The sequence below is a fragment of the Sapajus apella genome, unplaced genomic scaffold, assembly GCF_009761245.1.
Source record: "Sapajus apella isolate SASKATOON/1434 unplaced genomic scaffold, GSC_monkey_1.0 scaffold135, whole genome shotgun sequence".
NCBI lineage: Eukaryota > Metazoa > Chordata > Mammalia > Primates > Cebidae > Sapajus > Sapajus apella.
This window is the reverse complement of record NW_022437075.1, coordinates 453,861-468,943: the sequence shown is the minus strand read 5'-3', so window position 1 is coordinate 468,943 and position 15,083 is coordinate 453,861. Positions and strand designations below refer to the sequence as shown.

Below are 15,083 nucleotides of genomic sequence, written 5' to 3'. Positions count from 1 at the left end.
AAAAAAAAAAAAAAAAAAAAAAAAAAAAGTTAGCTGGGTGTGGGTGTGGTGGTGTCACGCGCCTTTAGTCTCAGGTACTTGGGAAACTGAGGCAGGAATATCACTTGAGCTAAGAAGTTAGTAGTTTAAGGCTTCAGTAAGTCATGATCACATCACTGCAATCCAGCCTGGGTGACAGAGTGAGACTCTGTCTCCAAAAAAAAAAAAGAGAGAGAGAAAGAAAGGAAAAAAAAAGGATTGAAGATGAAGTTCCTGTGGGTCCTGAAGCTGCAGATGGCAGGAAGTCAACAGCCATGTTGGTCTCCAAGGCTGCCTACAGATTTTCTTTAAGTCATCACTGATGGGTTATATATACCATTGAAATGAATGGCAATAACACATTCTGGGATAAAGCATGGTGTCCCCAGAATGGTCTTATTGGTTTCACTGTATGACTGATGATCCTCCAACAATAAACAACCTACTACTTGTAAACTTATTGGACAAACCACAAACTCAAAGTGAGAGACACTCCAGAACAATAGGTACCTCATTCCACCACCAGAAAGAAGATTCAGGAGTAAGTCCCACCTTCAACACCTTGTAATTACAGAAAATAAAAAACAGTTTAAACATGTAAAATATGGGACTTTTTATGTATTTGTACTTTTAGGGCTCACCATTAGCTTGATTATAATTGACTTAAAAAAAAAAAACAAAAAACTATAGACTAGTGACCTCACTGTTCAATTTATAACTTACAGGAAAGAACTATGGACTAAACCAATGGGAGGTGGAAGGCCAGGCATGGTGGCTCACAAACGTAATCCCAGCACTTTGGGAGGATGAGATGCAATGGATTACCTGAGGTCAGGAGATCGAGACCAGCCTGACCAAGGTGAAACCCCGTCTCTATAAAAATATAAAACTTAGCCCGCATGGTGGTGCATGCCTGTATTCCCAGCTACTTGGGAGGCTGAGACAGGAGAAGTGCTTAAACCCAGGAGGTAGAAGTTGCAGTAAGCCAAGATCGTGCCACTGCACTCCAGCTTGGGCAATGGAGCAAGACTTCATTAAAAAAAAAAATCACAGCAGAAATTATGGAAACTAAAAACAAGAAAACAGTTGAGAAAACAAAACCAAATCTGTCATTTGAAAAGACTAATGAAAAAGACCATTAAAAAAGAGCAAGAAGGCCAGGCATGGTAGCTCACTGCTGTAATCCTAACACTTTGGGAGGCTGAGGCAGGTGGACTGCTTGAGGTCAGGAGTTTCAGACCACCCTGGGCAACATAGTGAGACCCTATCTCTACAAAAAATACAAAAAAAAAAAATAGCCAGGCATGCTGGTATGCGCCTGTGGTCCCAGGTACTTGGGAAGCTGAGGTGAGAGGATCACTAGAGCTTGGGGGTCAGAGGTTACAGTGAACAGAGATAGCACCACTTCACCCCAGCTTAGGTGACAGAGCAACACCCGGTCTCAATCAATCAATCAATAAAAATTTTTAAAAAGCAAAAATAAACACATAGAGATATTAATTGTCAGACAGGGATTTAACTAACAATGGAAGGTTATCAAACTGGCAAAGTTGGGTTTATCCTAGGAATGTAAGAATAGGAAACATTGGAACATCCATTGATACAATTCCCCATATTATCAGATTAAAGTAGAAGATGTTTCCCTTACACCTTACCTCAATACATTCAGAAAGTAATATAAGAAAATCTCATTAAGACTCATGATCAAAATATTCTCAGATTCAAGTAATAGAGTCTTTTTTTTTTTTTTTTTTTTGAGACAGTTTCACTCTTGTTACCCAGGCTGGAGTGCAATGGCGCGATCTCGGCTCACCGCAACCTCCGCCTCCTAGGTTCAGGCAATTCTCCTGCCTCAGCCTCCTGAGTAGCTGGGATTAAAGGCACGCACCACCATGCCCAGCTAATTTTTTGTAGTTTTAGTAGAGACGGGGTTTCACCATGTTGACCAGGATGGTCTCGATCTCTTGACCTCGTGATCCACCCGCCTCGGCCTTCCAAAGTGCTGGGATTACAGGCGTGAGCCACCGCGCCCGACCTAGTAATAGAGCCTTTATCTCAACAAATTCAAAAAGTACTTTAAGGAAAGCTCAGACTCCTAATGAAAATTCTTAACAATTAGGGACGTAGGAAATTAAGGTGAACATCACACCTTAAACATCAGAAAAAAGAAAACATCAGAATCATTCACTTACAAGCCAAGGCCAAGACCTTAGACACTTGCTATGTGCACAGCATTCAGCAGTGACGTGGAAGGGCCAGCCAGTCAGGAGGACCACACCCTCGACTGTCAGCCCTCGATGCTGCAAGGACCTCTCCTGTGGAAAGGGATCCTGAAGCCGCCCTGCAGCATGACATTTTTCCTGTTCTGAGCCTTCTGGATAGACTAGGGCCTGGCATGGTCTGTGGCCATGCTGTGAAAACAAGAGACCTCGCTGGGCGCAATGGCTCACGCCTGTAATCCCAGCACTTTGGGAGGCCAAGGCGGGTGGATCACGAGGTCAGGAGTTCAAGACCTGCCTGATCAAGATGGTGAAACCCCATCTCTACTAAAAATACAAAAATTAGCTGGACACAGTCGTGGGCACCTGCAATCCCAGCTACTTGGGAGGCTTAGGCAGGAGAATCACTTGAATCCAGGAGGTAGAAGTTGCAATGAATGGAGACTGTACCACTGCACGCTAGCCTTGGCAACAGAGCAAGACGCCATCTTTTTAAAAAAAAAAAAGAAAAAGAAAACAAGAGAGAATTGAAAGCATCTCCCTGCAGGTTTGTGAAGGGAGGATACACATGTACAGTTAAAAGAAGTAAAATAGGCCAGGCACAGTGGCTCACGCCTGTAATCCCAGCACTTTGGGAGCCTAAGGCAGGCTGATCACATGAAGCCAGGAGTTTGAGACCAGCCTGGCCAACAGGGCAAAACCCCATCTCCAACAAATATACAAAAATTACCTGGGCATGGTGGTCCAAGTCTGTAATCCCAGCTACTCGGGAGGCTGAGGAACGAGAATTGCTTGAACTCAGGAGGCAGAGGTTGCAGTGAGCTGAGATCACGCCACTACATTCCAGACTAGGCCACAGAGCAAGACTATGTCTGAAAATTTTAAAAAAAGAAAAGAAAAGATGAGATAAATCAGACATAGACAGCGTGATATCATTTATGGAAATTTTTCAGACACACAAAATACTCTCTTAGAAGTAAAAACATAACGATACCTTGGCAAGACACCAACCAAGGCTGTGATTATGTCTGTCTTGGGGGTAGGGAGGCTAACTTGCCTTAAGGAAGAAAAGGAATGTCCATTTCATCTATAATAGAGACATCCCTTGTTGAAATAGACTTAAATACCAAGAGCTAGGCACAGTGGCTCACGCCTGTAATTCCAGCACTTTGGAAGGCCGAGGCAGGTGGATCACCAGAGGCTGGGAGTTCAAGACCAGACTGACCAACAAGGACAAACCTCAACTCTATTAAAAAATACAAAATTAGCCAGGTGTGGTGGCACATGCCTATAATCCCAACTACTCCGGAGGCTGAGGCAGGAAAATCGCGTGAACTTGGGAGGCAGAGGTTGCAGTGAGCCGAGATCATGCCAATGCACTGCAGCTAGGGCAATGAGAGCGAAACTCCGTTAAAAACAACTATGTTGGGCCGGGCGCGGTGGCTCAAGCCTGTAATCCCAGCACTTTGGGAGGCCGAGGCAGGTGGATCACGAGGTCAAGAGATCGAGACCATCCTGGTCAACATGGTGAAACCCCGTCTCTACTGAAAATACAAAAAATTAGCTGGGCATGGTGGCGCATGCCTGTAATCCCAGCTACTCAGGAGGCTGAGGCAGGAGAATTGCCTGAACCCAGGAGGCGGAGGTTGCGGTGAGCCGAGATCGCGCCATTGCACTCCAGCCTGGGTAGCAAGAGCAAAACTCCGTCTTAAAAAAAAAAAAAAAAAAAAAAACTATGTTACTACTACTAAATCTTCTAAGAAAAACAACAACAAGAAAGTGAAATCACATGCCATCAAATGGGAGAAAATATTTATATATGTATACTTAGAATATAGAAAACTCTTACAATCCAATAATAAAAAGACAAAAACCCAATTTTTAGAAACAGACAAAGGATCTTGTCTTAGTTTGGGCTGCTACAACAAATAGACTGGATGGCTTAAACAACAGGAATCTATTTCTCACAGTCCTGGGGGCTAGAAAGTCCAAAATCAGTGTGTCAGCATGATCAGTTTTGGTGAAGGTCCTCTTCCTGGTTTGCATATGGCCACCTTCTCAGTGTGCCTTCACAGGACCGAGAGCAGGAAGCAGGAGCTCCTGAGACCTTTCCTGTCCTGACTCCTCTTATAAGAGCACTAATTTCATTCTAAATAGTTCTACCCTCGTGACATAATTACCTCCCATCTCCAAATACCACCACATTGGGGATAAGGCATCAACATATGAATTTTGAGGGGACACTACACTCATTCCATAGGAGTTCTTAATAGATATTTCTCCAAAGACCACATACAAATGGTCAATGAACACATGAAATGATGATCAACATCATTAGATATTAGGGAAATGCTGATCAAAACCGCAGTGAGATACCACTTTACACTTACTAATATAGTCAATAATTAAACAAAAACAGTAACAAGTATTGGGAGGATATGGAAAAACCGGAACCCTCATTCACGCTGGCGCAAATGTAAAAGAGTATAGCTACTTTGGAAAACAGTCTGATTATTCTCAAACAGGAAAATATAGAGTTATCATATGATCCAGCTATTCCACTTGCTATGGTATGTCTGTCCACACCAAATCTCATGCTGACATTTAATCCCTACTGTGGTGGTGTTGGAACATGCAGACTACCGGGAAGTGTTTGGGTCATGGAGGTGGAACCCTCATGAATGGTTTGGTGCTGTTTTTACACGAGTAGTGGGTTCTTGCTCTCCTAAGACTGGATTGGTTCTGTAGGGGGAGGGGAATGAATTAGTGGCCCCAAGAATAAGTTGTTATGAGGCCAGGACAGCCCTTGGGTTTGGCTCCCCTTGGTATATGCCCACTTCCCCTCTGTCCTTCTCTGCCGTATTTTGATGTAATACAAAAGCCCTCACCAGAAATCATGCAGAGCCATGAGCTAAATAAACCTCTTTTCTTTATAAATTTCCCAGCCTCAGGTATTCCTTTACAGCAATACAAAGCAGACTAAGTTTTAGTACCTACACTCTTGGTATCTACTCAACAAAAATGCAAACATATGTCCACAGATAAACTTGTAGATGGATGTTCCTGGCAGTACAATTCATAATAAACAAAAAAAGAAGAAACAATCCAAATAAATGCCTAAAAATGAATGAACGGATGAACAGACAAAATGTGATATATCCACACAATGGAATACATCAGCCATAAAAAAATAATAAAGCACAAATACATGTTTTAACAGATGAATCTTGAAAAAACTATGCTCCATGAAAGAAGCCAGACACAAAAGACTATATGTTGTATGACCTTATTTACATGAATTGTCATGAATAGGCAAATCTACATAAACGGAAGGTCAGCTAGTGGTTGCCAGGAGCTGGGGGAGAGGAGGGGAGAATAGGGAGTAACTGCTAATGGGTACAGCTTTCTTCTTGGGCTGAAGAAAATGTTCTGAAATTAGATGGTGGTTATGGTTGCACAACTCTGTGAATACACTAAAAACCACTGAATTGTGCACTTTGAATAGGTGAATGCTATGGTATGTATCTCCATAAATGTGTAATAAGTGCATAGAAGCCTTCAAGGATAGTGCTAGTGATGCTACGCACATGTCCGCTGTAAAGGGGCATGTCTCCTTCAGCCTGACCTCTAGCTCTCTCTCACCTTGGCAGTATTACCTGGAAGGGCATGCGGTTACCTTCGGAGGTGTTAGGTTGTCAAAAACATTGAGGCAGAGGGAGCTCCTAGGATCTGATGAGCCTGGGCTGAGGATACCAGATAGGGTACCATGCTCAGGAACACCCCACATGATGCCTGACCATCCTGTGGAACAACGTTCCTGCAGGTAATCCACCTGGGGTACTTCAGAATGGAATAACATTACATGTGCTATATAAGACATAAGGGGAAAAGTGCCTTCATTTTTAGAAAGAAGCTTATAGCAAATCCAGATATTGTCCTGAATTCACGGACTCATATCTCACTCTAAATTCTCTCTCCTTGTTGAAAATTGGCCATTCCAACTACACCCCTTGCTATAGTTTGAAAGTCTGTGTTCCTCCCCAAAATTCACACTGAAATCCTGACTCCCAAGCTCATGGTATTAGGAGGTGGGTCTTGTGTGGAGGTGATTATATTATGAAGGTAGGGCCCTCACTATTGGGATTAGTGCACTTAAGAGGCCCCAGAGAGCTCCCTTGCTCCTTCCACCCTATGAGGACAGTTAGAAGGCACCATCTATGAAGCAGAAAGTGAGCACGAGCACTCACTAGACACTGAATCTTTTAATGTCTTAATCTTAGACTTCCCAGCTTCCAGATCTGTAAAAAATAAATTTTTGTTGTTGATAAGCTACCCAGTTTATTGTATTTTGTTACAGCAGCCTGAACAGATTAAGACATTGTTAGTCAACGAGAGCCTGAGTACCACAGTGAAATAACAAATGATCACATGTATACAGGAAAACATTAGGACAGGCTTAAGGAAAATAGTGTTTAATTAGGACATTTAATGTAAGAATTTCAATTAAATTGTTTTCAAAATATCTCATATTTATTATTTTTAGCCATACAATGGTAAAAAAATGATGATTGTGATTATTATTTGAGACAGGGTCTTGCTCTGTCACCCAGACTAGAGTGCAGTGGGACTATCACAGCTTACTGCAGCCTCATCCTCCTTGGTCCAAGCAATCCTTACACGTCAGCCTCCCAAGTAGCTGGGACTACAAGTGTATGCCACCATGCTTAGCTAATTTTTTTTTAAATTTCTGTGGAAAGAGGGTCTCACTATGTTGCCGAGGCTGGTCTGGAACTGCTGGCTTCAATCAATCCTTCCGCTTAGGCCTCCCAAAGTACTGGGATTACAGGTGTGAGCCACCACACCCAGCCAGCACAAAAATTACGTTGTAAAAAATTCATCTTGATGGTAGTTCACATATTTGGGGGTTTCCTATTTTCCCTTTTTTTTTTTTTTTTGAGACGGAGTCTTGCTCCGTCGCCAGGCTGGAGTGCAGCGTCACATTCTCAGCTCACTACAATCTCTGCCTCCGGGTTCAAGCAATTCTCCTGCCTCAGCCTCCCGAGTAGCTGGGACTACAGGCACACGCCACCACGCCCAGCTAATTTTTGTATTTTTAGTAGAGACGGGGTTTCACCATGTTGGCCAGGATCGTCTCCATCTCTTGACCTTGTGATCCTCCCACCTCGGCCTCCCAAAGTGCTGGGACTACAGGCATAAGCCACCACGCCCGGCCTATTTTCCCTCTCTTCCTCTGACCCTGCCTTGTCCATCATAGACACTTTCTGAAGTCCCCGGTATTACTGATTCTTTCCCCAACTTGTCCTGTTCCCCACTGCCATTGGTGGAAGTGATCTCCAAGAATTTCTTTTTTTTTTCTGAGACAGAGCTGCACTCTGTGGCAAGTGCAGTAGTGCAAACACGGTTCACTGCAGCATCAACCTCTCAGCCTCATATGATCCTTCCACCTCAACCTCCTGAGTAGCTGAGACTACAATCATGCACTATCACACCCAGCTAATGTTTTGTTATTCTATGTAGAGACGGGGCTTTGTCATGTTGCTTAGGCTGGTCTCAAACTCCTGGGCTCAAGCCTTGCCCCTGCCTTGGCCTCCCAAAGTGCTGGGATTACAGGCATGAGCAACTACATCTGGCCAAAATATAAATCTAAACCACCGTAAGATACAACTTCACACCCACTAGGATGGCTGTAATCAGTTCCACTCCTAGGTAGCTATCTCAAAAGGAATGAAAACATGTATTCTTGGCTGGGGGCAGTGGCTCATGCCTGTAATACGAGAACTTTGGAAGGCCGAGCAGGCAGATTGCTTGAGCCCAGGAGTTCGAGACCAGCCTGGGCAACATGGTGAAACCTCCTCTATACAATAAATACAAAATTTAGCCAGGCATGGTGATGCACACCTGTAGTCCCAGCTACTCAGGAGGCTGAGGCAGAAGGACTGCTTAAGCCTGGAAGCCAAGGCTGCAAGTTACACTCCAGCCTGTGTAACAAAGCGAGACTATGTCTCAAAAAAAAAAAAAAAAAAAGTAGAAACAATTCAATGTCCATCAACTGATGAATGGATAAGCAAAATGTGTTCACAATGAAATATTCATCCATAAAATGAACAAAGTAAAGACACGTGCTATAACATGAAACATTTTCCTAAGTCTAAGAAGCCAAACACAAAAGACCACATATTGCAGGCTATTTATATAAAACATACATAATAGGCAAATCTATAAAACAGAAAATAAAATTTTTTTTTGAGACAGAATTTTGCTCTTGTTGCCCAGGCTGGAGTGCAATGGCATGATCTCGGCTCACTGAAACATGAGACTCCCGGATTCAAGTGATTCTCCTACCTCAGCCTCGCAACTAGCTGGGATTACAAGTGTGCGACACCACACCCGGCTAATTTTTTGTATTTTTAGTAGAGGTGGGATTTCACCATGTTGGTCAGCTGGTTTCGAACTCCAGACCTCAGGTGATCCACCCGCCTCAGCCTTCCAAAGTGCTGGGATTACAGGTGTGAGCCACTGTGCCCGGCCAAGACAGAAAGTAGATTAGTGATTACCTAAGGCTGAGAAGGATGGGAAAGATGGAGGAGTGACTGCTAACGAGTATAGGTTTTCTTCCTGGGGCTGATGAAAACATTCAAAGATTGATTATGGCAATGGATGTACAAGCTAGTAAATAGAATAAAAAAACTGAATTGTACACCTTAAAAGAGTAAATTGTATGATACATGAATTTTATCTCAATAAAGCTGTATAAAAGAGTAAGTATGTGTTGAGTCTGTAACGGTCGAAACCACTGGTCTAGACGCCATTTGGCACATTTCTGGTATTTTAGGACTTTATGAGGGAAATAACAGTCCTTGCAGGGATATGTTGAGCTCATGTAGAATTCCATTTCCTGGTACTCACTTCTGAAAGGCAGAAGGATCCACTCAGGCCAGGGGCGTGAATACTTGACATCAACAGTTGCTGGACATTTGCCATTTATGCCCATCCACATGGCTCCAGCCATCTCTGTGGAACACCCATAATAATGTTTACTTTACTTGTTCACAACTCATTAATAAAAATAAATCATTTACCAACTTTAATCCCATCCTGATAAAGTCAGCCATCTGATTACAACTGTGATAAAGAGTCTGATTCCATTTTGGATGGTTGCTGACAGCTTTCAAGTCCCCCACCAATTTCTCCTTCTCCCTCTCATCTGGGCAAGCTAACAAGAAAGTCTGGGTGTTTCCTCGTTGGTGCTAGCAGAAGTTCAAACTATGCAAGCCTCAATAAATGCAAGGCCACCCTCACCTGAGCCCCACCTAATCACAATGAAAGCCCAGCCAAGGCCGGGTGCAATGGCTTACACCTATAATCCCAGCACTTTGAGAGGTCTAGGCAGGAGGATCGCTTGAGCCTAGGAGTTTGAGGCGAGCTTGGACAACGCAGTGAGACGCCTTTAGCCAGGTGTGATGGTGCATACCTTAAGTCCCAGCTACTTGGGAGCCCAGGAATTCAAGACTGCAGTGAGCTGTTATCATACCACTGCACCCTAGCCTGGGTGAAACAGCAAGACCTTGTCTCAAAAAAAAGAAAACAAAAATAAGAAAAATTATATAGTATTTTTATGGTGAAAACTTGAAAAAGTTTACTGAAGACCTCAAAGGGCATTTGAGTAAGTAGGGAGCTAGACCAGGTACAAAGATGAAAGGGGCCAGTACTGAAACCAGGACAATTCCAAGTAAGTCTCTGGAGTAATTTTACTGAAACATGACAAAATTCACACTGAAGACAGCTCCTGAAATATCCATGAGAACTCCTTTAAAAACAAAAGGAAGGGAGGAAGAAGAGCTGGGAGTAGTTGTTTTGCCAAAGTCAAGGCTTTTCCTTAAAGTTCCAGTAAGCAAGCAACCCAGTGAAGGTACAGGAAGGACAGAGCCCCAAACAGACTTGGAGGCATATAATAATTTAGAAGGTGGTATAATACTCACATATTAGTAAGAGTGTGTATTTCTCTTGCCGTCTTTTCAGATGGGAAAAAAATTACAATTCCTAATTCACACAAACTCACACACATGCTTACAAGACCTACACATTATGTGAGAAAAGTATAGATCTAGGCCAGGCACGGTGACTCACGTTTGTAATCCCAGCACTTTGGGAGGCCGAGGTAGGTGGATCACCTGAGGTCAGGAGATCGAGACCAGCCTGGCCAACATGGAGAAACCCTGTCTCTACTAAAAATACAAAAATTAGCTGGGCACAGTGGCAAGCGCCTATAATCTCAGTTACTCGGGAGGCTGAGGCAGGAGACTTGCTGGAACCTGGAAGGTGGAAGTTGCAGTGAGCAAAGATCACGCATTGCACTCCAACCCTGGCAATAACAGTGAGACACGGTCTAAAAAAAAACGAAAACAAAAACAAGAACTACAAGAATATCTTTATCATGGTAGAATTTATTTTCTTGGCCGGTCGCAGTGGCTCAAGCCTGTAATCCCAGCATTTTGGGAGGCCGAGGCGGGTGGATCACGAGGTCAAGAGATCGAGACCATCCTGGTCAACATGGTGAAACCCCGTCTCTACTAAAAATACAAAAAAAAAAATTAGCTGGGCATGGTGGTGCGTGCCTGTAATCCCAGCTACTCAGGAGGCTGAGGCAGGAGAATTGCCTGAACCCAGGAGGCGGAGGTTGCAGTGAGCCGAGATCGCGCCGTTGCACTCCAGCCTGGGTAACATGAGTGAAACTCCGTCTCAAAAAAAAAAAAAAGAATTTATTTTCTTGATACCTTTTGAGATAAGACAAAGACAAAGAAAAAACAAAAATAAAAAAGAATTTTTTTTTTTTTCAGATGTTAGTCTCACTGCCTCCCAAGTAGCTGGGACTACAGGTGCCCACCACCACACATAGCTAATTTTTTATACTTTTAGTAGAGACGAGGTTTCACCATGTTGCCCAGGCTGGTCTCAAACTCCTGACCTCAGGTGATCCGCCCGCCTTGGCCTCCCAAAGTGCTGGGATTACAGGTGTAAGCCACAGTGTCCAGCCAAGAATTTCTTTTTTTTAAGAACTGAGTCTTGCTTTGATGCCCAGGCTTCAGTGCAGGAGGATGATCATGGCTCACTGCAGTCTTGAACTCCTGGGCTCAGCAGCCATGACCACAGGCATATGCCATAACACCTAGCTAATTTTTCTTTTTTAATGTTAAGATTGGATCTCACTATTGCCCAGTCTGGTTTCAAAGGTTTCAAACTCCTGAGCTCAAGCGATCCCTCAGTCTTAGACTCCCAAAGTGCTGGGATTAAGGCGTGAGCACTTTAACCACAAGACAAAAGTCTGACCACCACCAACCTCACATATTTCCTGACATGACATACCAAGAAGAACATGTCACTTAGGTAATTCCCTGCCAAAGATAAGAGTCTGAATTTAATACTGGGAATATCAACTGAACATCAAGTGACAACCTACACAACAACCAACTGGGTCTTTTAAAAATATACCAATTTCATGAAAAAAAAATGAAAGGAGGGTGCCATTCAAGGTTGAAGGAGACTAAAATAACATGACAAGTAAATGTAACACAGGATCCAGGATTGGATCCTGAAGCAAAACCAATACCAAAAAACCATATCAGCTACATACTATATCAGCTACATACAAACTATATCAGACAAGGGTTCTGTATCAATAATAAAGTACCTGGTGTCAGGTACAACAGCTCACACCTATAATCCCAGCACTGTGGGAGGCCGAGGTAGGCAGATCACTTGAGGTCAGGAGTTCAAGACCAGCCTGGCCAACACGGCCAAACCCTGTCTCTACTAAAAATACAAATATTAGCTGCGCCTACTGGCACATGCCTGTACTTCCTGCTACTTGGGAGGCTGAGGCAGGAAAATCATTTGAGCCCGGGAGGCGGAAGTTGCAATGAGCTGAGATCACACCACTGCACTCTACTCTGAGTGACAGACTAAGACTCTATCTTAAAAAAAAAAAAGTATTTGGGTGTGGTAATAACACGAGTTTTGTTCAAGAATGTTCTTTTTGGCTAGGTGTGGTGGCTCTCACCTGTAATCCCAGCACTTTGGGAGGTCAAGACAGAAGGACTGCATAAGGCCAGGAGTTCAAAACAAGTCTGGGCAACATAGTGAGACCTCATCTCTAAAAAATACAAAATTTAAAAATAAGAAAGTAGGCTGGGCGTGGTGGCTCACGCCTGTAATCCCAGCACTTTGGGAGGCCGCGGCGGGTGGATCACGAGGTCAAGAGATCGAGACCATCCTGGTCAACATGGTGAAACCCCGTCTCTACTAAAAATACAAAAAATTAGCTGGGCATGGTGGCACGTGCCTGTAATCCCAGGTACTCAGGAGGCTGAGGCAGGAGAATTGCCTGAACCCAGGAGGCGGAGGTTGCGGTGAGCCGAGATCGCGCCATTGCACTCCAGCCTGGGTAACAAGAGCGAAACTCCGTCTCCAAAAATAAATAAAAATAAATAAATAAATAAATAAGAAAAAAAATAAGAAAGTTACTTTTCTTATGAGATTCTGGTTGAAGTATTTTAGAGTGAAGTATGGTATCTACCACATACTTTCAGTAACTCAGCCAAAAAAACCTAAGTGTATGTAAATATATGTCTATACCACACCTGCCTCTGCAACACTTGCTGTGTGTACATGTATGTATGTAAAATATAAAAAAGAGAACCCTACGTCAGAGACATCTGAACCAAAGCAACTCCACCTTAAATAGGGGCTGGGTAAAATAAGGTTGAGACCTACTGGCCTGCATTCCCACACAGTTAAGGCATTCTAGGTCACAGGATGAGAGAGGAGATTGACACAAGATACAGGTCATAAAGACCTTGTTGATAAAACAGCTTGCAGTGAAGAAAGTGGCTAAAACCCACCAAAACCAGATGGCGACGAGAGTGACCTCTGGTTATTTTCCCACCAGCACCGTGACAGTTTACAAATATCATGGCAGCATCAGGAAGTTATCCTATGTGGTCTAAAAAGGGTAGGCATAAATAATCCACCCTTCTTTAGTATATAATCAAGAAATAACCATAAAAATGGGCAACCAGTTCTTGGGGATGCTCTATCTATGGAGTAGCCATTCTTTTATTCCTTTACTTTCCTAATAAACTTGCTTTCACTTTATGGACTCGCCCTGAATTCTTTCTCTCTGGAGATACAAGAACCCTCTCTTGGGGTATAGTTCCGGCCCCTTTTTCTGGTAACATCTATGCATGTGTTTGAGGCAGGGAGAGGAGAAAGGTAAAGCTAATGTGCCAACAAGTGTTAATAATTTGAGAATCTGGATGGTTTTACATGGTTTTAAACTATTCCTGCAACTTTTATGTAAATGTGAAACTTTGAAAATTAAAAGTTTGGTGAACAGAGAGGGAAACAAGCAGTAGAATGGTGGAAAGTCACTTGCTGTGGGAAAAGAAAAACAGACAAAAGCTTGGTATTCAAAACATACTCTTACAATCCCAAGTTCCTAATAGCCAAATTTTTTTACTTGGCAAAAGATAAGGAATCTTTCCAGGCTGATGGTAATTTTAATAAAGGTTTAGATTGCATTTGCCAAAACTCCTCAAATGGTACGGTGAAGATCTGTGCATTTCACTGAAAGTCAATTTTGGCTCAAAAATTTTTAAAAAAAGCACTACTGAACTCTAATTCATATTAAGGATAGTGAGGTGTTTGAGGGAGAAGTGTTGTGATATCTACAACTTAATTTGAAATGTATCCCAAAAAAGTGGATTAATGGATGGCTGAAAAGATGGACAGAAGGAACGATAAGGGATACACTAAGTTCAGCAGATGTTAACCGGGTTGTTCACTGCACAAGTCTTTCAGCTTCTCTATATAAACCAATATTTTTTGTCATAAAATATGGAGACTGGGAAATTGCACAACGAAAATAAACCACTAAACCAAGGAAGAAGACAGCGAAATGGTCACTAAACAGGTGCAAAAATTAGGCCCCCACTGAGAATTGCAGTAAAACATGATTTTGCAATTATCAAATGGAAAAACACACAGGTGATCTAACACCTGCCGGACTCAAGAGGAAGCGGCTCAGCCCATTGGCTCAGGGTAGCCAATTCAGCCGGAGGCCGACCCACGCCTACACCGCCACTCCCACCCCGGCAGAAAAGCGGTAGACTCGGGGATTACTCCAGGGGACAGACCAGAATACCCAGCAGGCGCGGCAAAACGGTCGCTGTGGGAAAGCCGGATAAGGGCAGGAGCGCGGAACTCACGGGCGACGCGAAGGAAAGAGCGGAAGCGTCCACACCAGCCTGAGAGCTACCTAGCCCTCAGGGGAGCGTACCCACCCGCAACAAGAACAGCGCCCCGGCTAGACCCCGCCCTAGAGGGCCCGACATGCCCACTACTCAGGTGAAGCCCACCTGTGGACGCGCCCCTCGCCGCCCCACAAGGATCCGGAGGGCCTCCACCCGCCACGCCGTCCCCCAGGGGGAAACGGAGGCAGCAAAGGGCACAGGGATGCGTCGGCACTTACGGTTGGGGGCCGGTGGCAGCCATGTTCCGGGCGATTGCGCTTGCGCGGCTGCCGGGACCTGGATGTACGCGTGCGCGGAGTCCCCAAGCTCCCCCCGCCCAGCCACGGGGTAGCTGTGGGTACTGAGTTAATCTTTACCCGGGCGTGGAGTTATCTCGTGGCGGACGCGCAGGCTTTTACTTTCTCTCCGGCCTCCACTAGTTTTAACCTGATGCTATCATTATTTTGTTATAGAGCCTTCCTTTTATTTACTGCATAATTTGCTAAAATATTTCTATATGCATAATCTTTTTTTTTAG

The 15,083-nt window shown here is 43.8% G+C and overlaps 1 protein-coding gene across 4 annotated transcripts in view; it reads right to left on the bottom strand.

Moving 5' to 3' along the window:
• Positions 1 to 14,834, bottom strand: part of ZNF329 (zinc finger protein 329) — a 23,855-nt gene extending 9,021 nt beyond the window's left edge. The window contains exons 1-3 of one of the 4 annotated variants that reach the window (XR_004264246.1): positions 14,785 to 14,834; positions 9,165 to 9,269; positions 3,073 to 3,109 (exon numbers count right to left, since the gene is read on the bottom strand). The gene's annotated coding sequence lies outside the window, so the exon portion shown is untranslated. Of the gene's footprint in view, positions 1 to 2,967; positions 3,022 to 3,072; positions 3,110 to 9,075; positions 9,270 to 9,615; positions 9,652 to 14,784 lie in introns of those variants that run through there. The other 3 variants (XR_004264245.1, XM_032263255.1, XM_032263254.1) reach the window with 3 other exon arrangements.
• Positions 14,835 to 15,083: the final 249 nt, after the last annotated feature.